A 26,770-nucleotide genomic window follows, 5' to 3' on the forward strand; every position below is an offset into this window, starting at 1 on the left:
GGACCGCGTGGACTGCAGCGGTTCAAGGCGGCAGAACACCACCACCTTCTCAAGGGCAATCAGGGAATGGGCATTAACAATGCTGGCCTAGTCAGCAACGCCCACGTCCCGTGAAAGAATAAACGCTGATTGCATTTTAGAATGTATGTAACTGAAGGGATTTGAGACATTCTGAAGACAAAAGGTACAACATAAATGTAAGCTCATTCTTCCTGTCTAATTCTTATGCTGACACTTTTGTAGTTAATACGAACATTGCGAATTGTAGGCTTAGGTCATTAACAAATTACTTTGCTACTTTTCTTCTGGAAGACTGTTTTAAAAAGTCATATCTGGTCAATATTTGGGTCATTGGCACTTGTGAATTGTTGCCATTTTTAGGAGTTGCCAGTGGCTGAATTGACAAGTTATATATAAGCCATGTTTCTTATAATATCTGTTCGTTGGTTGATTATCAAACTCTTGACAAGGTTAGTCTGAGTAATGCTTATCGTTGGATGATTTATCTTCCTGCCGACAGATTGCCCTCAGCCTCTGGTGTGTGAAATATAAGCTGATGAATGCCGTGAATGGTCAGATCTGATTAGGGCTTTGTTGAGAAAGCGTAAAAGTTGATGTATAAAGATACTGAAAGAATTCTAGGTGCGGTGAGTCACATGCGTACAGGACATAAAGGCGTATTAATCCAGATAATCGGATACTATGGGTCCTTTCTTTCCTCAGCAGGAAGCATAATGACTTAATTATAATAGAAAGAGTGAAATCTGTTCCTTTAGGGAACTCAACCATCCGATTCATGTCACGTATGAACTATTTTTAGTAAAGCAAATGCCTATTGACTGTTATTACATGTTAATATTCTGTAGGTATCCCATATTGTAGAAGATTTATAAAAGGTACAGATCATAGTTTATCTCCTGCATCGGTTTTGTTAAATATAAAATCGATGCTGATTTCCTATTGCCTCAGTCTGTTCAAATCCACCCTTTTAGCAAATGGGTTTACTTAACACTCAAGCGTTTCCTTTATTTATAATTTTAATATTTCAGCGTTGATTATCATGCTTCCTTGATCACCAATAAATGTGCGTTCTGGATTGCTTAGCAACCAGATGGTTATGTAATCCCTACCTGCACTGTCTCCTCAGAGGCAATGATGTGTCTCCACATTTAAACCAGGAAGATCAACAATCGCATTTGCGTCAATGTGCCGTTGTTCTGCCAGCTTTGAAGAGGCATCATTGCTTCCTGTCTGCTCCTTTCTTCTTTCAGCGTCCAAGCCTGGCCATATTTGTCTTGTTTCAAGCGAGCTGCTATTTCATTTCCCATCCAACCTGCGTATTATCTATCCTCCGTCTGAAGGAGTTGTTCATGACTGTCTCTCGGTACTTTAGAATGTAATTGGTAAGATCTTCATTTCCCAGTTCTACTGTTCTGACTTTGAACCTTCAACAAGCTCTGGTGTCTACATTGGAGCGAGTTATTTAAGCTCCCTATAACTCATTAGTTAGGCCAATTTCAAATATTGTGCGCTGATTTGGGCACCCTACCTTCAAAAGGACATTATTGCATTTAAGATGGATGAGGGAATAGTAATAGGATGTCATGATGAAGTTAGGAGAATTAGACTTGTTTGAGATGGGCTTTGATTCAGGCCTTTGAAATGTTCAAAGACAGGGATAGTGTTAGTCAGAAGATTTATTTTAAAGTCTTGAATTGCAAACATGGAACTGGAGACCGAATTAAAAAATCAGCAAGTATTCAGCATGTTTAGTGTAGATTCCTATCGCATAATAAATATATTGTTGTACTTCCCAAAACACTTTAATTAATATTCAGTCTGCATATTCTACATTAAAAATTCAAATACTCGAGGCTGACACTGCAGTACAATGCAAGGAGTGCTGCATTATCGGCGGTGAGACATTAAACTGAAGGTGTGATGATAAAGAATGCCTTCTCTTTTTGAGCAACGTGAGTTCTCTGTTAACATAAGGTGTAGACTCTGGTTCAACAGTCTGTCCCCTCTTATCACTTTGACCTGGGCTTTGTTTCGAAGAACCATGCTTCTGCGGCGGCACGGTAGCACAGTGGTTCGCATTGTCGCTTCACAGCTCCAGGGTCCCAGGTTCGATTCCCCGCTGGGTCACTGTCTGTGCGGAGTCTGCACGTTCTCCCCGTGTTTGCGTGGGTTTTCTCCGGGTGCTCCGGTTTCCTTCCAAAGACGTGTAGGTTAGGTGGATTGGCCATGCTAAATTGCTCTTAGTGTCCAAAGGGGTTGGGCGGGGTTGCTGGGTTATGGGTATGGGGCGGAGTTCTGGGCTTAAAATGGGGGTGCTCTTTCCAAGGGCCGGTGCAGGCTCGATGGGCTGAATGGCCTCCTTCTGCACTGTAAATTCTATGTAATCTGCCTGGGAGAAGCTGAAAAATACACCTGGGCATGTGTCCCAGAAGGTTTAGGACCTTATTTGCACCATTTATTGATACATAGGAACAGAAGTAGGCCATTCAACCCTTTGAGGCTGTACATTCATTCAATCAGATTATGGTTCATCTTTTCTTTAACTCCATTTATCCACCTTGGTTCCCTATCTCCTAATATCCTTGCCTAACAAAAATCTCTCAATCTCCGTTTTGAAATTTTCAATTGATCCAGCCTCAACAACCTTTTTGGGGTGAGAGTTCCAGAGATCTGCTGTATAGCACAATGGTGAGACATAACTCAGGGGTTCCAAGTCAGGTTAACATAGTGGGTGAGACCTACCGTCTGTGCTGCTTTTGAACGGACCGTGCCGCGGCCTGTAGATGCCGGGTGAGGCCTCCCACGGGCTTCCCGGCAGCCACTGCGCCTTGCAGCATCTCTCCAAGTCCCGCGAGCCTTCGGAATCAGGGACCCGGGGGGACCAAGCCCCGCTTGCATAAGTGGGCCTTATACCTGGGCTTACTTACCCATGATCTACAGGCCTCCCGGCATCTAACGGCCTCCCCAGGGAGTCCCCAGCTGGGTGCCGTTCAGTACTGGTTCACGCAAATGTGGACCAGGCGGATTGGCACCTGGAGGGTCTCTCGGGTCAGCGGAGGCCCCTGGGTGACCCGGAATAGTGCAGGGTGGCCTCCTGGCCCTCCCCCTGGGATGTGGACACCTTGGTACTGCCAACCTGGCACTGCCAAGGTGCCAGAGTGGCTCTTCCAAGCTGGAAGGAGCACTGTCGGGGTGCCAGGATGGCAGTGCAAGGTTCAGGGCCCGAGGGGGGCCATGCCCGTGAAAGGAGAGTGGAGGGGGGTACGAAGGGTGGAGCTGGGTACAGGCAGGTAAGGGGCATCTGGGAGGTTTGGGGATTGAGATGCGAGGGTCCTGAAGAGGGGAGGCCCAGAGACCCCACAGTGGGATGTCCTCCCTTGGGGTGGGGGTAATGCCCATGCGTGAGGGGGGATGACATTGCCTATGGGGGGCGGGGGGGGGGGGAGTGTGGGGGACCCATAAGCTCACTTGGAGATCGGGGCACCCTTTCAAAATGGTGGCCCGATCTCTGAGTTTGGCTCACCCATTGATGAAAATAATTCTAGGCATGGGCTAAACCTGTGAGAAATTCCCCAGGGTCCAAAAAAATGACGAAGGGCGCGATCCTCCGTCCACGCTGTGCCGGAAAAGCAGCTCGCCGTGGCGCAACATGGCCGGTGAAAGCCGAGAGACCCCGCTCCAGGGATCTACCCGGCTCGCAACAACTCGCAAGGTTCAATGCAATGTGGCGAGACATTGCAGGACGAGTCCCGTCCACAATGGGCAGGATCACTTGTTAGCAAATCTGCTTTGGGATTCATCCCCTCGCATCAGGAACCTCGGGCGAGTTCCGGTTGGCACTGGTCCCCACAAATGGGGAGCAGGCGGAATGGCACTCTTGGGGGTCTCCAAGGGGATTCGAGGCCCCCAGCTACAAGCCCTTTGGGCAGGGTGGTGCCCTGGCACTGCTGGTGCCACCTGGCATGCTGACAGTGCCAGCCTGGCACACTTGCAATGCCACCTGGGTGCCATTTCCAGGTGGCGCTGCCAGCTGGAAAGGACCCTGCCAAGGTGCCAAGCTGGCCTTTCTGCACGCTTGTGATTGGGCCGGCGTTGCCCGCTGTGGATGTTGAGGGTGCGGCGGGTTTGAGAGGGGATGGGGGGGGAGGGTGACCTCCCATATTGTGCTCCGACTGGGGGGGATGTTTGGGGATTTTTTGGGGGGTCCTGGAGATCAGGACATCATTTCAAAATGGCGTCCCAAACTCTTGCTACAATGGGGAATTCCAGCGATCGAAGCTCCCCATTGTAAATAACGGGGCTATATGCGACTTCGGCCGCGCGTTCCCCATTCAGTCCCCTTGTTCAACACGAGTCATGTGGGTAACCAGGGGATGAGCCATAGCGCAGGGTGAACCGGGGATCGGAGTGCCCAGGCATAGACTGCCATTGCTGCAGCCTGCAAGGTGTCCACCTTGCTGCGCACCCCACTGACCACCCACTGTGGCCCGTGGTTGGGTAGAGCGGCACTGGCCATATGAGTGCACCTGCCGCACCCCTATCCCCAACCCCTTCCTCCACCCCACCTCCACCTCACCAACCCACCCCCAACCCCTCCCTCCATCCCACCCCATCAACAGCCCCACAAAACAACCGGACGGCACCCGCTGGCGGGCATCACGTGGCCCACCGAAGGACAATGCCATGGTAGTCCCTACAGGAGGGTGCCAGATGGGGGCCACAGAGCGTACTGCTGGCACTGGTAGCGGCAGCTACCGGTATCCCTGCCAGCAGGGCTGGGTGCCGGGGCCAGAGACCCCTGCGCTGCTGGGCACCGATGGGGCCAGGGACGCGATGCGGAGGACAGAGTGCCAGCAGGAATGGCTGGGGTAAGGTGTGAGGTTGGGAGAGGAGGGAGGGGGGCATGCAGGGGCAGTGGCTGCCATGCAGGCCAGGGCCACCCTGCAGCCTGTTTGACCTGGTTGGGTACGGGAATACGCACCATGTCTGCCTTTCACTCCCTGCTGGCAATGGATTTCGCAATCCAACCAGGAATGGTTGCCATCATCCTAGCTGCCACAGCCCTTTACGGAGCTGCTTGGGGAGGTCCCTGCAGCAGCGGAGCCTGCCCCAGAGTAACAGGTACTAGCCGATGAGGATGGAGAGCCGGTTGCCCAGCAGGCTGAGGAGGAGGTGGGAAGGAGGTGCCGCATTAAGCCTCATGTGTACTCACAGTGCCTGTCATTCGAGGACCTGCGGACCTGGAATGTTGGTGAAGAATCTGGCTGAGCAGGGGGACCGTAGGGCATATCTGCTGGTTTATGGAGCACCTGGAACCAGGGAGGTATGGGGGAGGAAAACCGCTGCTGGTGGCCATCAAAGTGATGGTCACCCTGAACCTGCCTGCCGCGGGGTCCTTCCAGCCGCCGAGTGGGGATCTGTCAGGGATCTCACAGACCTCGGTGCACACGTCGTCGTCAACTGTATGCCCGCTCAGCACAGCATATCATGTTTAATGTGGGCCGAGCCCACCTGGTCACTCGGGTACCGTCATCGGCACGATTCCCCAACGTATGGAGCAAGGGGTGAGCGACGGGACACATGTTCCCCTACGAACACCATCCCAAAGACAGGCTGGTCTTTTCAAACCAAAAGGGGTTCTACTCCATGAACGTGCAGCTGGTGTGTGATCATGAGATGCGCATCTTGCACGTCTGTGCCCGATACCCGGGCAGTGTGCAACATGCCTTCATCCTGGCATACGCGATTGTTCCCGACACCTTTGGGGCACTCCCCCGAGTAAGGGGTTGGCTCCTGGGCGATAGGCGTTATCCACTGCAGTCATGGCTGAAGACGCCTATCGGAGGCCACAGACCGAGGCAGAGACCCGCTACAACGACAGCAATGCTGCGACCAGGGCTGTGGATCCAGCGGTGCATCGATGTCCTGAAGATGCGGTTGAGGTGTCTGGATCACTCTGGAGGGGCCCTCCAGTATAGCGCTAGGAGGGTCTCCCACATCGTGGTCGCCTGTGTGTCCTCCACAACATCGTGTAGCAGAGAGGCGACATGCTGAAGGGAGGGGAATTATTGGCAGGGCTCGTCTGCCGAGGAGGATGCAGGGGAGGGCAAGGGTAGGTGGGGCATATGGCCTGGGCAGACACAGGAGACCGCACAACGTGTGTGTCGGGTCCGGCGTGCACGGGACGCCCTAATCGCCTCCAGGTTCACTGACTAGGGGGCCTGGCTGACAGCACGAACAACCCATGGTCTGGTCCATGAGATGGAGGATGATGATGACCCGCACTGCGATGAGCTCTGGTGCTCCGCATCATTTGACAACATCTGACTCCTGCCCACGGTAGCACTTTACACCGTCCACCTGGGTGATCCGTGCGTGCGAGCTGACCATTCCATCACACGGTCCCACCGGACCCTTGGGATGCCAGAGGCGGGGACGGAATGTGGAGTGGGGGGGGGGGGGGGGGGTTGGCATGGGGAGGGATGGGGGTGGGGCTATGTACCTAGGGTGTGCACGATGCGAGGTGGCTGACCCAGGGTCCTGGCTCATGCCCACCTCCAACGGCCACACATCTCCCCCCCAAACCCAGTTCAGCCCATCCTTCACACTCTTCTGACAAAGCAGGTTGAAACATTTGTGAACAGGTGTTTATCGTGAACAGGTGAACATGCATTTACAGATGTGTGCCCTGGACCCTAATGCTACCTTTGTGTTGCACCCATGCCACCTTAACTGGTGTCTAACTTTCTAGCCTTACAGGCCTTAACGCTACGTCGAGGTGGATCCCCAGGTGGTACATTAGGGGTGGAGGCGGCCTGCTACCATTCCCGCCCTGTGACCAGGGTCCCCTTTGGCGGCTGTCTTCTAGAGAGACTGGACAGGCCCGGCAGTCTCTCGGGTATACCAGGTGAAGTGGTGCCGGCCTGTTCTGCCCGCTAACCATCAGATACGCCAGGGATGTTCTCCCTGTGTGTGCGTGGGTTTCCTCCGGGTGCTCCGGTTTACTCCCAGAGTCCAAAGATGTGCAGGTTAGGTGGATTGGTCATGATAAATTGCCCTTAGTGTTCAAAAAAGGTTAGCTGGGGTTACTGGGTTACGGGGATAGGGTGGAGGTGTGGGCTTGAGCAGCGTGCTCTAGGATGCAGAGCCGGTGCAGACTCGATGGGCCGAATGGCCTCCTTCTGCACTGTAAATTCTATGGACCGGGGTGGGGGGTGGGCCGAGGTGCTGAAGTGTTCCGCTACCTCCCCTGGGGGGTCGCCGGCACTTGCCCTATCACCTCCTCCACCTGCGGGGTGCCCGACGGCCACTTCTCTACTACTTGGGATGGGATTGGGGGCCAGGAGCGGAGCTCCCCGTCAACCTGGCGCTGCCAGTCCTGGAGGCCCACACGTCTCTACCAGGGTCTCAATGCACACGGCCAAGGAGCACAGGAACTGTGCCACCTCCCTCTGGGACTGTGCCATGTCACTAAGCGACTGTGAAAGATCCCTCTGTGACTGGCTCAGGTCAGCCAGCGCCAGGCCAATGCTCTCAACGCCTGCAGCCTTGTTCCGTTGTGACTGGGCCAAACTCTGGAGCGCTGCTCTAATGTCCAGGTGGTACTGGTACATAGCTGGCTGTGACTGGGCAGCCCTGTGCCCCAGCCACCATCCGCACAGTGTGCCCAGGCATTGGACATCCTGTCCCATGGCCGATACTTTTGCCCCGAAGGCCTCCACTGCTGATGCCACCCGTGCGGTGTTGGCCTGCGTGGCACGCATTGTCGGCATCGCCTCCTGCCCCTGCAAGCAGTTGGACTCCTCCAACTGCATCTGTAGGCGCTGGATGGTTGCTGACAACCTCTCATGTACTTCCTGGCTCTGTGTCTGCATCTCCAGCTTTGGAGGAACCGTGGTTTCCAGAAGCCTAAGACTCCTCGGGACAGCAGCTAGTCCCTGGGGCTGGGTTGCCCTCCGACCGCCCGTCCCCTCGGGGGTTCCGACCTCCACCTGATGTACCGCTGCATGTGTTTGGTGCGTCTCAGCAGCCTCTTCAATAAAGTGACCAACTGAGGTGAGTGTCTCTGGGATATGGAGGGTGTTGGAGATAGCTGTGCCGGAATGTCGGTGTCGGCCCCGGACTGGTGCTCCGGAGTGTCGCGGACTGGTGTTTGAGAAGTCGCATCGCTGCCGCCTCATCGCTGGACGTATCCTGGGGTCTTGGCCGGGGGCAGGGGATACCAGAAGGGCCCACCTCATCGCCAGCTGATCCGGCAAGACACAAGACATGACGCATGGTTGGATAGAGAGTTAGGGTGGTGGTTTTGGGGGAGGTGCGTTGGTGTGAAGGTGGTGGGGTGCTGGGGTTGGGGTGGTGTGGGGGGGTGTTGCGGAATTGGGATGGTGGGGTGGTGTGGAGCTGATGGGGTGCTGGGGTTGGGGTGGTGGGGTGATGTGGTGATGGTGAGGTGATGTGGGGGTTGTGCCACATGTGCCATCGGGACACCACAACTCAGTGGGTGGCTCAGCGATGCCAACCTGCTCCTCAGCGACTGCCCCCTTCCCGGGCCCACCGACCAGGTCCAGTGCCTGCCGTTCCACGTTGGTGAGGGGCTGAAGGTCTGACAGGCCCCCCTCCAATCTTCTCTCTGCGGTTGTGCGCCATCGTCTCCTGGGGGGAGGGGGGGGGGGGGGGCAGGGGGGAGACAGAAAATGTACAGTGTTAGGCAGTTGGATGCACGCAGCACAGGGTTGCGGGTCTTCGTGGACAGGGCTCTGGGCCAGGGCGGACAGTATGGGTGCTGGCATGTGGTGCAGGGTGGGATGCAAGCAGACTGTTGGTGGGTGGGGTTCGGTAGCCCTCCATTTGGGGGTGGGGGGTGGTGGTTACGGGTGTGTGGGACAGGGGTTGGTGCTAGGGGCATGGGACTGGCTACTCACCCTGCCTGCCCTGAGGAGGTCATGGAGCTTCTTCCTGCACTGCTGACCAGTCCAGGCGCTGGGGCCCACGAAGCTCATGGCCTCTGCCACCTGTGCCCAGGCCTGGTGTACGGTGGCATTTGGCAACCTCCTTCCCACCTCGGGGAACAGGATACCTGCCTCTCGTCCATGGCATCCAGCAGGGACTCGAGCTTCGCATCTGCGAACCGGGGTGCCTCTCTTTGGGCTGCCATCTTGTTGATAGAATGAGTGTGTGTTGGGAGTGGAGTGCTCATATGTGGCTGCAGCTTGTCAGCCTCTCGAGTGCCAATCCTGACCCCGGCGAATTGGACACAGTTTTTGATTAGAATTGCACTAGTTCCACATGCCGTATGCCCCTGCCCTTAACGGATCCTGAATTGCTCCGGGACCGATGCCGCTGGTCGTAGAACATCACCGATTCAGTCCTGGCTGATACGCAATCAATACACTTGAGTCCACGTGGAGTCATATCGATTCAGCTTTAATCAGATAGAACTGTACCCAGCAGCGAAGTTACAGAAGTGAAGGCTGCTGGGACGGCATTGGTTCTTATACCCCGCCTCTCAGGGCGGGGCTATGTACATTGCCCAATGGTAGACCCCGCGGTCTAGCCAATGGTTATTCCTCTCTCTGGTACCGCAATACCTGGTATTACCGCATTCACCCCCTGTTAAAAAAAGAGTCAGCGGGGTGATGGCCAGTATTACTGTCGCCTTTTCATGGTAGGACCAGGTATTGCAGGTACCATGCTATCGAGGGTTGCAGAGAAAGTTCTTGCGTTGTTAATTTTCCTCATGGTGCTGCAATCAGACAATCGGGCAGCCTGGTCGTCCTATTGGAGCGTCTAAGTGTCGGCGGTGATCCTGGTGAGGGCCCCGGCAGTAGTGACTCCGGGAACGTGGTGTCTTCCTCCCAGGCAGTTTCGTCACCCCTAGGCGGCGCTGTAAGGTCGAAAGATGGGCAGAAGGAATGGGTGCCTGTAGGGGGCGTCGGTGCCTGCTCGGCTCTGGATCGGGGTTCTGGCAGCAGTACTGACCCTCCGGCCAGGTACGGAGGGAGGGGGGGGGTGGCAGTGGCTCGGGCGCGCGTGGTGCTCCGGCGGGCGCCAGGTCCCGGAGGGAGACCGTATCTTGGCGTCCGTCGGGGAACGCTACGTAGGCATACTGGGGGTTGGCATGCAGCAGGTGGACCCTTTCGACCAGCGGGTCCGACTTGTGCACCCTCGCATGTTTCCGCAGCAGGACGGGTCCGGGTGTTGCTAGCCAGGTTGGGAGCGAGGTCCCAGAGGAGGACTTTCTGGGGAAAACAAGGAGACGTTCATGAGGTGTCTGGTTCGTGGTAGTACATAGCAGTGACCGAATGGAGTGCAAGGCCATTGGGAGGACTTCTTGCCAGCGGGAGACTGGGAGATTCCTGGACCGAAGGGCCAGCAGGACGGTCTTCCAGACCGTTCCGTTCTCCCTTTCTTCCTGCCCGTTTCCCCGGGGGTTGTAGCTGGTCGTCCTGCTCGAGGCGATGCCTTTGCTAAGCAGGAACTGGCGCAGCTCGTCGCTCATAAAGGAGGACCCCCTATCACTGTGGATGTATGCGGGGAAACCGAACAGTGTAAAAATAGTTTGGAGTGCCTTGATGACGGTGGTTGTGGTCATGTCGGGGCAGGGGATGGCGAATGGGAACCGGGAGTGCTCATCAGTCACATTCAGGAAGTACGTGTTGCGGTCGGTGGAGGGGAGGGGGCCTTTGAAGTCCATGCTGAGGCATTCAAAGGGACGGGAAGCCTTTATCAGGTGCGCCCTCTCTGGTCGGTAGAAGTGCGGTTTGCACTCCGCGCAGATTTGGCAATCCCTGGTGACAGTCCTGACCTCCTCGATGGAGTAAGGCAGGTTCCGGGACTTAACAAAATGGAAGAACCGGGCTCCCGGGTGGCAGAGGTCCTCGTGGAGGGCTCGGAGGCGGTCTACTTGTGCGGTGGCACAAGTGCCGCGGGATAGGGCATCAGGAGGCTCGTTCAGCTTCCCGGGACGATACAAGATCTCGTAATTGAAGGTGGAGAGTTCGATCCTCCACCGCAAGATCTTATCGTTCTTAATCTTGCCCTGCTGTGCATTATCGAACATGAAGGCCATCGACCGTTGGTCAGTGAGGAGAGTGAATCTCCAGCCGGCCAGGTAATGCCTCCAGTGCCGCACAGCTTCCACTATGGCCTGGGCCTCCTTTTCGACCGAGGAGTGGCGAATTTCGGAGGCATGGAGAGTGCGGGAGAAGAAAGCCACGGGCCTGCCTGCTTGGTTGAGGGTGGCGGCCAGAGCTACGTCAGACGCGGCGCTCTCGACCTGGAAGGGGAGGGACTCGTCGATGGCGCGCATCGTGGCTTTTGCGATGTCCGCTTTGATGCGGCAGAAGGCCTGGCGGGCCTCCGTCGACAGGGGGAAGGTCGTGGATTGGATCAGGGGTCGAGCCTTGTCGGCGTAATTAGGGACCCATTGTGCATAGTAGCTAAAGAAGCCGAGGCAGCGCTTTAGGGCCTTGGGGCAGTGAGGGAGGGGGAACTCCATAAGGGGGCGCATGCGTTCGGGGTCGGGGTCTATGACTCCATTCCGCACTACGTAGCCTAGGATGGCTAGACGGTCGGTGCTAAACACGCACTTCTCCTTATTGTAGGTCAGATTCAGGAGGTGTGCGGTCTGGAGAAATTTACAGAGGTTGGTGTCGTGGTCCTGCTGGTCATGGCCGCAGATGGTGACGTTGTCAAGATACGGGAACGTTGCGTGTAAGCCGTACCGGTCAACCATTCGGTCCATCTCACGCTGGAAGACCGAGACCCCGTTTGTGACACCGAAGGGAACCCTTAAAAAGTGGTAGAGCCGCCCATCTGCTTCGTAGGCAGTGTACTGGCGGTCGCTATTACGGAGGGGTAGCTGGTGGTAGGCAGACTTGAGATCCACTGTGGAAAAGACCTTGTATTGCGCGATCCTGTTTACCAGATCGGCAATACGGGGGAGGGGGTACGCGTCCAGTTGCGTAAACCGTTTGATGGTCTGGCTATAGTCGATGACCATCCTATGCTTCTCCCCGGTCTTAACCACCACTACTTGAGCCCTCCAGGGGCTGTTGCTCGCTTCGATGACCCCTTCCTTCTGCAGCCTCTGCACCTCGGACTTGATGAAGGTCCGGTCCTGGGCGCTGTACCGTCTGCTCCTGGTGGCGACGGGTTTGCAATCCGGGGTGAGGTTCGCAAACAGGGAAGGTGGGTCGACCTTAAGGGTCGCGAGGCCGCAAACCGTAAGGGGGGGTATAAGGCCGCCGAATTTAAAAGTCAGGCTTTGTAGGTGGCACTGGAAATCCAGTCCCAGAAGTGTGGCTGCGCAGAGGTGCGGCAGCACGTGTATGCGGAAATTGCGGAATTCCCTGCCTTGGACGGTGAGGTTCGCGAGGCAGAACTCTTTTATCTGCACCGCGTGTGACCCGGAGGCCAGGGAGATCCTTTGTTGGGTGGGGTAGGTGACCAGAGAACAGCGCCTCACCGTGTTGGGGTGGACGAAGCTCTCCGTGCTCCCGGAGTCGATGAGGCATGACGTCACGTGGCCGTTGATGGCGATCGTCGTGGTGGCCTTTGTTAGCGTTCGGGGCCGACTCTGGTCCAGGGTAATGGAGGCCAGCTGCAGCAAGGAGTGAAGATCGGGCAGCGCATCGTCAGCCGTGTTGGGGGCTTGAGGCCCCATCCAAGATGGCGCCACCCATGGATCGCACATGGAGTCCGGGGACTCCAGGGAAGGTGGCGGGGAGAAACAAAATGGCGGCGGGGAGGGACAAAATGGCGGCGCACTCTGCTCCCACGAGGCGGAGGCCAGCTGCAACAAAGGGTTTTGGTCGGGCAGCGCGCAGCCAGCCGCGCTGGGGGCTTGAGGCCCCATCCAAGATGGCACCGGCCATGGATCGCACGTGGAGTCTGGGGACTCGGAAGATGGCGGCGGGGAGGAGCAAACTGGCGGCGCACGCTGCTCCAGCGCCACACTGGGGGCTTGGGGCCCCATCTAAGATGGCGCCGGCCATGGATTGCACGTGGAGTCCGGGGACTCAGAAGATGGCGGCGAGGAGGAGCAACCTGGTGGCGCACGCTGCTCCAGCGTGGCGGAGGCCAGCTGCAACAAAGGGTTTTGGTCAGGCGGCGCGTAGCCAGCCGTGCTGGGGGCTTGGGGCCCCATCCAAGATGGCGCCGGCCATGGATCGCCCATGGAGTTCGGGGACGGAGACCCCGACGATTGGACCGGCGAGGGACAGAATGGCTGTGCGTACTCCTCCAGCATGGTTGCCGGAGGGGGAAAGAATGGCTGCGGCTGTGACGCTGCCTGGCAGGGAAAAGGCTGGTTGGGCTGGCAGGGCTGGGAAAAGGGAGTGCGGCGGTGGGCATGGGACGGTCGGGACGTGGAAGAACGGCTGTGGTTGCGCAGCGGGCGGCTGGAGGAATGGCTGAGGGTAGTCGTTGGATACCACGTTCACCGCGCGGGCGAGGCAGACCGCGGCATAGTGGCCTTTTTTGCCGCACCCTTTGCAGGTGACGGTGCGGGCCGGGCAGCGCGCGCGCGGGTGATTCGCCTGGCCGCAGAAGAAGCAGCGTTGGCCGGCGGCGGTAGCGGGGCGCCTTGCCGCGCAGGTCTGCGGAGTTAGCGGGTAAGTCTGTGGGTTAGGCGGGTAAGTCTGGGGGGCTGCCGCGGCGGGGTGCCACGCAGCCCAGGGAGGTGCGGTGCGCACGGGGGCGTACGCAAGGGCGTTTTTGTACGCCACGTCCATGGACCCTGCCAGGGCCCGGGCCTCGGTGAGGCCCAGCGTCTCCAGTTCGAGCAGCCTTCGGCGAATGTCGGGGGATATCATACCTGCCACAAAAGCGTCTCGAATTAAAAGTTCGGAGTGCTCGTTCGCCGTCACCGCTGGGCAGCCGCAGTTTTGGCCCAGCACGATCAGTGCCCTGTAGAAATCTTCTAGCATCTCATCTGGGCTCTGCCGTCTCGTTGCCAGCAGGTGACGGGCGTAGACCTGATTAAGTGGACGAATGTAGTGTCCTTCCAGCAGTTCCATGGCTTTATCATAGTTCGTCGCCCCTTCGATCAGGGGGTAGATCGCCAGGCTGACCCGCGAGCGTAGGAGGTGCATTTTCTGCCTTTCCGTGGGGGTGTCGGCAGCCGTCTCGAGGTAGCTCCGGAAGCATGCCAGCCAATGCTTAAAAATCTCGGTAGAATTTTCTGCGTGCGGGCTGAGCTGAAGGCACGCCGGCTTGATGCGCAGATCCATCCTTCAGAAGTACTTATCTGATTAAATTGATACGCAATCAATACGCTTGAGTCCACGTGGAGTCATATCGATTCAGCTTTAATCAGATAGAACTGTACCCAGCAGCGAAGTTACAGAAGTGAAGGCTGCTGGGACGGCATTGGTTCTTATACCCCGCTTCTCAGGGCGGGGCTATGTACATTGCCCAATGGTAGACCCCGCGGTCTAGCCAATGGTTATTCCTCTCTCTGGTACCGCAATACCTGGTATTACCACACTGGCATCGGCACTTAGTCTCTGAAACAGAGAATCCAGCCCTTGGTGTCTAAAAGAAAACTGCTTGGGTAACTCAATAGGGTGTGGAAATACTTATTTTCTGGCATTCATTCATTGTGAATCATTATGGCCATCTTACACTTGGAGGGGGTGGCTTTTGGTAGGTTATCATTGCTGTCTGCTTGAAACACCTTTGGCGTGGGCTGCTTTTCTATTGGGACACAAATATAAAGCAAGCCAGGGATAAATTAGAGTGACACATCGCGGGAACAAATCTATATCCCCTACCTGTGTAGCAATCTTTGTCAAGAAGGGATTTAACAAAATCATTACTAGAACATGCCCATGGTCATACAATGTGCTCCTTTTCTCTAAGGATCACAGTTGTGTTAATCCTATTGCAGTGCCATTGAGATAAGGACAGAGTATTACTTTTAGTCCTCAAGGTAGAATTTAGTCTCACAAATCAGGCCTACGTGCTATTGGCAAACTTATCCCCCAAATTATTTTTAATTTAATTCTTTTTATTGTCTTGGCCAAGATATGTGAGCAGAATTTAATATCCAAACTCATATTTTTGACAGCTACAATAAATGCAAACCATTACATATAATTAGCTTTTTAAAACTACGTTTAATAATTTTTCTTGCAAGAGCTAAAGGAGATTATGCCCGCAGGTTAATTCATTTGTATGCAAATTGTGAAATGCAAACAAAATAACATAATGATATTGTACATCATATCAACTGATTTCCAGAGGTTTGCGCTACCTCTGAAACTCTTCAGCTCCATAATATGAACTGTCATTTATATTCCCTCATTTGTCTCCACATGGTTTTATCCCTGCAGCATTTAACCAGGGATTAGAATGAACAGTAATTAGCTTCAGGCTGCGGGAACAGGAGTTGGCTACTAATTTTCAATGATTAGAAGCCTATTTGGTTGCCTGTTCTCAACCAGTAAGGAACCTCACATTAATAGCTAATGTCTACTGCATTGTGCATGCTATTTAAACCTGTGCTGTAAGCCATTTTTCTTCTACCCCATGAAGGAGAGCAATGGTTGAAGATAGGAGGCTAAACTTACAGGTCTGGATTTCACTGTCAATGGGGAACCCCCCCCCGCCAACTGGAGGGCTACCGAACCCCACCCACCAACTTGCCACTGACCTCCAAGCAAGCTTCCCACAAAGACTTGGTGATCTCTGCGGCATGGATTTTACCCCTTTAATGAAAAGTCTGAATCTGGTGCCAAGTCAGTAGGTTCTAAAGGCATTCAGCAACAGTGGTGTCATCAGGCAAAGTAATTTGCCAAGTATTCTCACAGACAGAAAACCAGGAAATGAAATGCACTGATTATCCTTCACTTTTTAATGTACTTTCACCGAGAGCAGAAAAATGATCGAGGCATACACATAGAATTAAACTAGAAACGTAAATGTCATAAGCAAGCAAAACATTTTTAAAAAATGTACAATTCTTTTCATATAATGGTGAAATTTGACATTCCTCAAATATAAAATTAGTTTTTCAAGGCCAGAGAGTTTCTTCGGAGATAATTATGAATTTGGGATGTGTTTTTAAAAACCCAGTTACTTTTCATTCAACAAAGTGTAACTTTTTCAAGATTTCTTGCAACAAAACCAATCGGGTAAAAGGGACAATTGCCACCAGTTCAGTGATTTTTTTATTGATTTCCATCTGCAGGGACTGCAATGGGGTACTTGTGGAGAAGTGGAGAATCATTGATAGCAACTTAAAGATTTTTACATTTAGTTGCCAATGCGTGGACTCCAGAAGTTGTTGGCAGTCTCAGAGGTCTAATGCTGGCGAGCCCTGTCAATTTTGCTGTAATTACGCCTCAAGCTCTGGATCATGCTCTGTGTCTATCCCAGGGCAGATGTGAGAAACGAGTGCCTGTTGTGGGGGCGTCCAGCACAAGAGTCATAACCTTTAAATCAGAGCTAGCAGCTTGGCCATTCTGGGGACGGGGGAATGTTAGCATTACTGTACACAAAGGGGAGTGGGAATCTGGAACCCTCCCAGCCAAAGGTTTTCGAGGCTAGGTCAGTTGAACATTTCAAAACTGAGATTCATAGATCTTTGATGAGTAAGGGTAGTAAGGGCCACAATACCAAGATAGGTAGATGGAACTAAGATACAGGGCAGCTATGATCTACCTGATTGGCATGATTGGCTTGAGGGTCTGAATGGCTTCATAGATAGAATCATAGAATTTACAGTGCAGTAGGAGGCCATTTGGCCCATTGAATCTACACTGGCCCTTGAACGAGCACCCTACTTAAGCCACACCTCCACCCTATCCCAGTAACCCCCACCCAAACTTTGGACCCCACAGGACAATTTAGGATGGCCAATGCACCTAACCCGCACATCTTTGGACTGTGAGGAAACTGGAGCACCCGGAGGAAATCCATGCAGACACGGGAAGAACGTGCAGACTCCGCCCAGACAGTGATCCAAGCCGGGAATCTAACCCGGATCCCTGGCGCTGTGAAGCAACAGTGCTAACCATTGTGCCACCCCAAGTTCTTATATAATCTGAGCTGTGAAAACCACATTTGGCGGACATGTGCATTGCGTCTTTGCATGTTGAATGATGAAAACTTTTGTATAGATGCTTTCAGCCAGTCCAAAAACTCTCATGATCAATCTTAATTTGTGTTTGGTTCCACTCCGTCAGTGAATGTAATAGTTTCATAGGTTATTCAGATTTCTTCTGCTGGATGTGAAAACATACTGAAGCCACCCTTGCTGGATTGCAGTCAGCAAGGATCCCACTGGTATAAATGTAGGGAGAACCATATTATTAGTGTTCAATTGTACCATTCAGAATAAAGTAATCATGGACTAATAGCAGAGGAAAAGGTCAGCATTTCTGTTGATTTTAGCCAACTTGAGCAATACCTAATAGTAATATGTGAGCGATGACCTGTGACTATATAATTGCGTTACAAATACAATTTTTATGGGGCCTGTAAGAATGTACCGAAAATAGATTTAAAAATGTAGTCGAAAATAAGCTCCAAAATAGTTGAAACTTTTTAGGTACACAAAACATCGTCTGTGACATTATGTGCTGGGATAAAAATAACCAATTTTCAAATCACTGTACCACCGCTCATTTAATCATTTATTCAACAATGCAATCTAAACAAAAACAGAAAGCACTCAACAAAAGCATGTGTTTAACACAAAAATGATTAGGCTCCAAAATGTGTTGCAGCCTCTAAATGAAATTTGGCTGGGGATTGATTGCATTTAGTGCACTGAGCATTAAATACCGGATAATTAGGGAACATTTTATGCTCGGAGCAGCCTTTCTTGTGCTTTTAAGTGTTGGGCTTAGATCAGAAATTCTGTACACCAGGACTGAGCGCAGAGACGGTTTATCTTACAGCATTGTGTGCATTTGGGCTAATTGAAAAGTGGTTTAGCCAGCAAAATTGAGTAAACTGGAACTAAATGAGAAATGGTTCAGTACACTGGGTTGCTTTACAATAGGAGTGATTTGCGAAGTGTTTTGCTCCACTGGCATTTTATAGCTGCATCAGAGCGTTATTGTTCTGGAGCTGACTCTATTCTATGCTTCTAGTTTATAGCTTTATATTTCTTTACTCACAATGCGTTAAAGCACAGAAGTCTATTACTTGAGAATGCAACATGGTGAAAATATTCTAATTCATCATAAATTTTTTACAAAATGATCGCACAAAGGCAATGGACTTAATTTGCTTTGAGTATCCTCAGCAGCCATAAAACATATTAATCACCTTGTCATTGGCATTGATTCTGTGTGGGAGCCATTTGTTGCATAGTGGGTGGACAAAATAAGTTATTGCTTAAGTAGACGTGTTTTCATATCTGAGTGGCCCCAGTTGCCGAGAAATTATCATTGCTCTTCATGTGCAGGTCTGATGGGCAATTTCAATTAAACATTAATCTTTCCTCTTGCTGGCTGGTACATATGGGCCCAGTGACAATGTTGTGTAAGTGACTTCAGAGAAGAGACAATATTTTAAGGGTGGCTATCCACATTGGACTTGACAGAAAAGTGTTTTCTGGCTTGGCGTTAGTAATTTTTTCAAACTAGTTTTGTAAATTGTTCTCTCTCTCGTCTTTCTTTGTATATAATTACCGCAACCCCCCACCCCCCCCCCCCCCCCATCCCCACCCCCAGCTTATCCACTTTTCCTTACTCTTTCTCCCCTTTGCTTCCCCCTTCCTCCACATCTACATCTGATGTTAGTTTCTCTGCAGTTTGGCCTTTCATTCCTTTTGTTCTCTCTGGGGACTACCATTAGCACTCTTTCCCCTTGCTTTCTGTGGCTATTAGCACCCCGTTTCCCTGGGTTTCTGTGGCTATGACTCATCTTTCATAGATCATAGAATTTATAGTTTAGAAGGAGGCCATTCGGCCCATCGAGTCTGCACCGGCCCTTACAAAGAGCACCCTACTCAAGCTCACGCATCTACCCTATCCCCGTAACCCAGTAACCCCCACGTAACCTTTTTGGACACTAAGGGCAATTTAGCATGGCCAATCCACCTAACCCGCACATATTTGGACTGTGGGAGGAAACCGGAGCACCCGGAGAAACCCACACAGACACAGGGAGGACGTGCAGATTCCGCACAGACAGTGACCCAGCCGGGAATCGAACCTGGGACCCTGGAGCTTTGAAGCAACTGTGCTAACCACTATGCTACCGTGCTGCCCTTTCATTCTTACTCCACCGTATAAACATTTCCCACTTTCTCTGTCTTTAGCTTTGACAATGGGTCATCTGGACTCGAAACGTTAGCTCTTTTCTCCCCCTACAGATGGTGCCAGACCTGCTGATTTTCCAGCATTTTCTCTTTGGTTTCAGATTCCAGCATCCGCAGTAATTTGCTTTTATTATTTGTAAATTGTTTGCCTGGGTTTTAAAAAGAATTTGCATGTGACATAGTGCCAAAAGCTTCTTGATGTGTGCCAAGTCTTTATGCTTTTACTAGAAGTTGGAAGCCAAACGTCCAACCTCGGGGAAACTCTGGTTCTTAACGACTAAAGTTACCATTCGCACTGTGACAGAATCAGGCTTCAAGAAACATTTTGATGAACTTAAATGGCTGTCTAAGCAATAGCTTCTCACCCATCTTAATAAAGACACAGTGTCACTGCACTCTTGTCACTGGCTGGCTTGATATCCAGAGAAGCAATGTGCACTTTCAGCCCTTGTGTGCCATGTCGATCCATGACTGTGAGGAGCAGCGATTGAGTGACACCTCCTTTTGGGCTTTATTTCTGGTACCTTTCAGTGCTTTGTGATTGTGAAGGAGTGATTGGTGAAGGCAGCTATCATGGCTGACCTCAGCCTAATTGTTTCATCATGGGACAGCTCTTGCAAGCTTTCATTCTTCAGGGAACAAATCCCTGGGGGCACACTGATGGACAAACACCAAAGAAGAGTTGAAAGATCACTTTGCATACAGTTCCAGCTGGTTTGCTGCATTGGCTAATAACTCAGCGTGTTTCGTCCCAGACACGGTGAGGTCTCGATCAATCAAGTTTATTAAAAGAGCGTAGGTGGTTCACCGGGGTATTTCTTAATGGCGTTCATCTAGAAAACAAAACCTACCTTGTCAAATACAATTTTCTTCTAATGAAAAATGCAAGCATTGGTTTTGGTTCTTTATATTCCATTATCAGTTCTGTCAAGACATTTTACCAGACAAGACATGTCACATGTATAATACATCCTTAAATCTATGATTGAACCTGCATCGTTTATCCTATAAACAAATCCAGTTCCTCAGAATGACTGTTTATTATGAACCCGGTGGTTTTGAAGAACTCAAATTGTCCTTTGATACCAGGTATGGGGCTATTAAACTTGGTTTGACATTGTTCCTAAGGCACTGCCTGTGTCGATAGTGATATAAGCCAATATCTCACATCATACTAATATGCTAAAATAGTCCCTTTGCCTAATATAACAACTGTATTGAGACATAACATATGAAGTAAAGGCTTTTTTTTGCAATTCCAGTATCAGAAATTATTAAGGAATTGTTGGCTACCCTTAAATGTGTGCGGCTATTGAAATGACTGTGGAAAAATCAGAATGACTCCTGTATCCTAGTCAGAATAAGTCTACTGAAGGAGACACTGGAGAATCATAGAATCCCTACAGTGCAGAAGGAGGCCATTCAGTCCATCCAGTCTGCACTGACCCTCTGAAAGAACACCTTAACCAGGCTCCCGCCTATACCTGCAACCCGTAATCCCACTTAACCTGCATATTCCTGGACTGTAAGGGGCAATTTAGCATCTTTAGCATACCTTCACATCTTTGGACTATGGAAGAAAATTGGAGCACCCAGAGGAAACCGATTAGGACAAGGGGAGAACATGCAAACTTCACACAGGCAGTCACCCAAGGGCTTAATGGAACCCGGGTCCCTGGCATGGTGAGGCAGCAGTGCTAGCCATTGTGCCACTGTGCTGCTGCTGCTACATTTTTCAGCTGATGGGTTTTCCTTTCTGAAGAGTAGAATGAATGCAGCCTTGATGAAGGTAACAAAGAGTAAATGTTCACCTGTGACCAGATCCTGGGATGAGGGGAAGAGAAAGCCTGATATTCTCAGAAATCTTCTTTTTAATTAACAAAGAAATTCCAATTAAGGGGCAATTTTGCATGGCCAATCCATCTAACCTGCACATCTTTGGGTTGTTGGGGTGAGACCCACATAGACACCAGGGAGAACGTGCAAACTCCACATGGACAGTGACCTGGAGCCGGGATTGAACCCGGGTCCTCGGTGCCGTGCTTTGTGCCAACAATCCAACAATCAACCCTTTTTAGTAATTTATATACCTCAATCAGATCCCCTCTCATCCTTCTAAACTCCAGCGAGTATAAACCCAAACTGTTTAATCTCTCCTCATACCTCAATCCCTTCATCCCCAGAATCACTCTGGTGAACCTTCTCTGAACTGCCTCCAATGCCATCACACCCTTCCTCAAATAATGAGACCAAAACTGGGCACATTACTCCAGATATGGTTCCACCAACACCCTATACAATTGCAACAATACTTCTCTACTTTAATACTTCAGTCCTTTTGCAAGAAATCTAACATTCCATTTGCTTTTTACCTGCAGGCCGACTTTCTGCGATTCATGAACAAAGACACCCAGATCCCTCTGCCAAACACATTTTGAATCTGCTTTCCACTTATATAATAATTTGCCTTTCTAATTTTTTGGCCAACCTCACATTTATCTATATTAAATTCCATCTGCCAAATTTAGCCCAATCTCCTAGCCTATCTATATCCATCTGTAAAATCTTTGTCTCCTCTTCACTGCCTGCTTTCCCACCTATTCGAGAATCATCAGCGAATTTTGCTATGTTACACTCTGACCCTGTATTGTCTTATTCTACATCTTAACAGCAACTCACTGTAAGCTTTATGGAGCTTCACGGAGTGAGAAGGCACGGCAACTGTTCACCTAGTTTCCAAATGCTCAGCTATGTCCCTGTTTTAGCATTTCACTCTGAGTTATCGCCTTTATCCTTTTGTTATGATCCCAGCTGATGTTACTACTGGACAAATCAGATGGCAGGGTGGAAGCAGATTTGATTGATCCTGGGCGGGATTCTCCGTTCCTGAGACTAAGTGTTGACAGCGTGGCAGGATTCGTGGAGTTCCACAACAGCAAAACTGGTGCCTCACCGGGACTGATTCAATGACCGTTGAGGGGCTAGCACCGGCGCCACGCGGAACACAATCGATTCTAATGAGAAACGTTGTGAGATTCGCGGGATTCGCGATTGACACTCAGGAGGCCATCAAGCTGCAGCCGCATATACATACTTCACTCCCCATATCAACCAACAAGATGCCACTGGTTGTGCTGGAGCGTGGCCATACTGCTGATGGGTTGGCTGGGGCCAGAGGGGGAGTGGCCTTTGGGGAACACCCATATAACCCGTGGCACTAAGTTCACAGTGGGAAGTCAGCTGCATGGCTGCCTTGCAGGTTGTGGCAATGGTGTTCCATGCCCATCCACCCTGACCCCACAGCCCACCTCTGCCCCCACTATTGCCCCCGAGCCCTAGCAGAAGCCCCCCAGCCAGCTGCACAACTATCAGCAAACTATGGTGATGTTGGACACCTTCCACACTCCATCCCTCTCCTTCAGCAGCCATGGCACCTATTTCACGATTTTTAAAAGCACAAGTGAATCTTGCCACTGGGAATTGCCCGCAGTGGAGACGGAGAATCGCGCAGGCCCCAGAGAACACCGGGTCTGGCCGCTAATGATATGTCAATGGCATTTACTGTACGTGTGGAGTGGAATGCATTGACGCCACTGTCGAGGCATCGGAGAATTGTGATTTGCCGTGAAACTGGCGCCAGCCACGATTTCGGCATCAAAACCGATTCTCTGCCTAATCGTGTTTCCCGATTTCGTCGTCGCCCGATGGAGAATCCTATCCTAACTTTTATTTATTGCTTAGAAACATGGAGGGAAGCTACTGAACAGAGTCACAGGAGTCAGTTGATAAACTTTGAACAAAATAATAAAATATTTCTTAAACAAGAACAGATGAATTATATTACATGACACCTTTACCCCAGCTATACTTTTACAGGTGTATACAGGTCCATAAGGATAGCAAAAGTTAAAAATCTATCTTATAGTTTAATGTTCAAAGTAAGTACACAATCCATGTAAACCAATAGGCAACTTGTGGTCAGACACACTGCATTCTGAAATCAAGTGACATATGCCTCAGATATTATGGATTCATTCTCAACTTCCCCTAAGCGCTTGTCATACCTTGAGCCAGACCGCACCATCTCACTGAACTTCATCTTCCACATGAGGCGTTCTAATCTCCACTCTCAATGTACTTGCTCTGGGATTTTTCCCAAATTTTGCTTTCTCTTAGATATCTTCACAAGGGTCCACATCCAGGATCGATCTCTCCTTCTGATGTTCCTCTTCCTTGCATTGCCACGTACAATCAAGCTTTGCCTTCCACGCAGTCTCTCTCAGATACTCACATGCCCACACAACATCACTGCTTCACAGGCCCGTAGTTATGAGTTACAAACCTTCGACTGTCTCTTCTGATCCTTTGTCTTCTAGCTTCTCACAAGCCCACTTTTCCTTGATTCTGCCCTTCTCATCTTTCATTCTTTAATTGGGAGCCTTTTTTCCACTTCTCCCTACTATAGCTGCACCAAACACGATTTGACCCTGATTTGAATTAACTTAAAAGGTCTTCTTGGGACCTTTTTTCCTTTTCTTTTAAGACCTACTCCCTGAGGTTCCCTCTGCCACCAATTGTTGACAAAGTGACATTTCCCTTGAGATCCCTGATGCACGATCAATTGCACAAAGACTAAAGTTGGGTACAACTGTGGCTTTATTACAGTCAGATGCGTGGCCTCCTGCTGCAGCTGGCGAAATGGCAGGGCACTGGGGGTCATACATATTTATACAGTTCTCCATGGGCGGAGCCAGCCGGCAGGAGCTACCGGCGAACCTGAAGTGCAGGTCCTACCTTACATCTCCTATTACAGTGGTTCACCACATTCACCCCCTGTTAAAAATGAGTCCGGCGGGGGTGACGTGAAACTATATACAATTAGTGCAATTATGTACAGTGGTAGGGAAAGAAAAGTCCACGTTGGCGGTCCGGAGTCCGTCAAAGGTTCAGCCGGTCCGGTGCTTTGGTGCTTCGTTGGGAGCGGCATAACGGTGGCGGCGAAGTCGGTGCTGGCGGTGGTGGAGCTGGCACCGATAGCGGTGTTGGCGGTGCTGATGCTGGCCAATCATTGGGGAACTCCGGGAGTGTGCCAAAGTCCTCTTCGTCCTCTTGTGCGGAAAAGGGGAGGGGGTGGTATGGTGGGGTCAATATTGGCGGTGCAGTGGGAGGTGGGGGGGGGCGCATTGGTGGGGGTGTGTGTTGGGGTGTAACCTGACGGTGCCAGGTACCTGAGTGAGACAGTATCTTGGCGGCCGTTGGGGAACTCAATGTAGGCATATTGAGGGTTGGCGTGGAGCAGGTGAACCCTGTCCACCAAGGGGTCCGCCTTGTGGAGTCAGACGTGCCTACGGAGAAGGACCGGATCCTGGAGCAGCGAGCCAAGTCGGGAGCGACACCCCGGATGTGGACTTCCTGGGGAAGGTAAAAACACGTTCATGGGGTGTGTTGTTGGTGGCGGTGCACAGTAGTGACCAGATGGAGTGTAGAGCGTCAGGGAGGACCTCCTGCCAGCGAGAGGCTGGGAGGTTCCTGGACCGTAGGGCCAGCTGGATGGCCCTCCAAACCGTCCCATTCTCCCGTTCTTCTTGCCCGTTTCCCCTGGTTGTCCTGCTGGAGGCTATACCCCTGCTGAGCAGGTACTGACGCAGCTCATCGCTCATGAATGAGGATCACCTGCCACTGTGGATGTACGCGGGGAAACCGAACAGAGCGAAGATGGTGCTGAGGGCCTTGATAACGGTGGCAGACGTCATATTGGGGCATGGGATGGTGAAGGGGAATCTGGAGTACTCATCGACCAAACTGAGAATGTACGTGTTACGGTCGGTGGAGGGGAGGGGCCCTTTGAAATCCACGCTGAGGCGTTCAAAGGGGCGGGAAGCCTTCACCAGGCACGCACGGTCCGGCCGGTAGAAGTGCGGCTTGCACTCCCCACAGACCTGGCAGTCCCTGGTGACTGTCCTTACTTCCTCGATGGAGTAGGGCAGATTGCGAGCTTTGACCAGATGGTACAATCGAGTGACCCCCGGGTGACAAAGGCTGTCGTGCAGGGCCCGGAGTTGGTCCACTTGTGTGCTGGCACATGTACCTCGGGAGAGGGCGTCTGGGGGCTCGTTGAATTTATTGGGGCGATATAAGATCTCGTAATTATAGATGGAGAGCTCGATTCTCCACCGCAAGATTTTATCATTTTTGATCTTGCCCCGCTGTGTGTTATTGAACATGAAGGCTACCGACCATTAGTCCGTAAGGAGAGTGAATCTCTTACCGGCCAGGTAATGCCTCCAATGCCACACAGCTTCAATGATAGCTTGGGCCTCCTTCTCGTTGGATGAGTGTCGGATTTCAGAGGCATGAAGGGTGCGGGAAAAGAATGCCACGGGTCTGCCTGCCTGGTTTAGTGTGGCGGCAAGGGCGACGTCTGAAGCGTCACTTTCTACTTGGAAAGTCAGTGACTCGTCCACTGCGCGCATCCCGGCCTTGGCGATCTCTGCTCTGATGCGGGCGAAAGCGTGTTGTGCCTCGGCCGCAAGGGGGAATTGGGTGGACTGAATGAGTGGGCGGGCCTTGTCCGCTTAGTTTGGCACCCACTGAGCGTAGTAGGAAAAGAACCCCAGGCAGCGTTTGAGGGCCTTGGGGCGCATGCGGTCGGGGTCGGGCCCGAGAAGTCCGTTTTGGACTATATAGCCGAGAATGGCTAACCGGATCGTGCTGAACACACACTTCTCTTTGTTGTAGGTCAGGTTGAGAAGAGTGGCAGTGCGGAGGAAGTTATCGAGGTTGGCAACGTGGTCCTGCTGGTCATGGCAGCAGATGGTGACATTATCTAAGTATGGAAAGGTGGCCCGCAAACCGTCCTGGTCGACCATTCGGTCCATCTCTCTTCGGAAGACCAAGACCCCATTTGTGACACCGAAAGGACCCTAAGGAAGTGGTAGAGGCGGCCGTCCGCCTCGAAGGCAGTGTATGGCCGGTCCGACATCCGGATGGGGAGCTGGCGGTAGGCGGATTTCAGGTCAATTGTTGAGAAGACCCGGTACTGCGCAATCTGATTGACCATATCAGATATGCGTGGGAGGGGGTACGGGTCGAGCTGCGTGTACCGATTGATGGTCTGGCTGTAGTCCACGACCATCCTGTGTTTCTCCCCAGTTTTAACCACTACCACTTGGGCTCTCCAGGGGCTGTTGCTGGCCTCAATAATACCCTCCTTAAGCAGCCGCTGGACTTCGGACCTGATGAAGGTCTTGTCCTGGGTGCTGTACCGTCTGCTCCTAGTGGCAACGGGCTTGCAATCCACAGTTAGATTGGCAAAAAGGGAGGGGGGATCGACCTTGAGGGTCGCGCGGCCGCAAACGGTAAGGGGGGGTAGGGGCCCGCCGAATTTGAGGGTGAGGCTCTGGAGGTTGCACTGGAAGTCCAGGCCCAACAGGAGTGCAGCACAGAGATTAGGAAGGACATAGAGGCGGAAGT

The sequence above is a fragment of the Scyliorhinus torazame genome, chromosome 7, assembly GCF_047496885.1.
Source record: "Scyliorhinus torazame isolate Kashiwa2021f chromosome 7, sScyTor2.1, whole genome shotgun sequence".
Taxonomy (NCBI): Eukaryota; Metazoa; Chordata; class Chondrichthyes; order Carcharhiniformes; family Scyliorhinidae; genus Scyliorhinus; species Scyliorhinus torazame.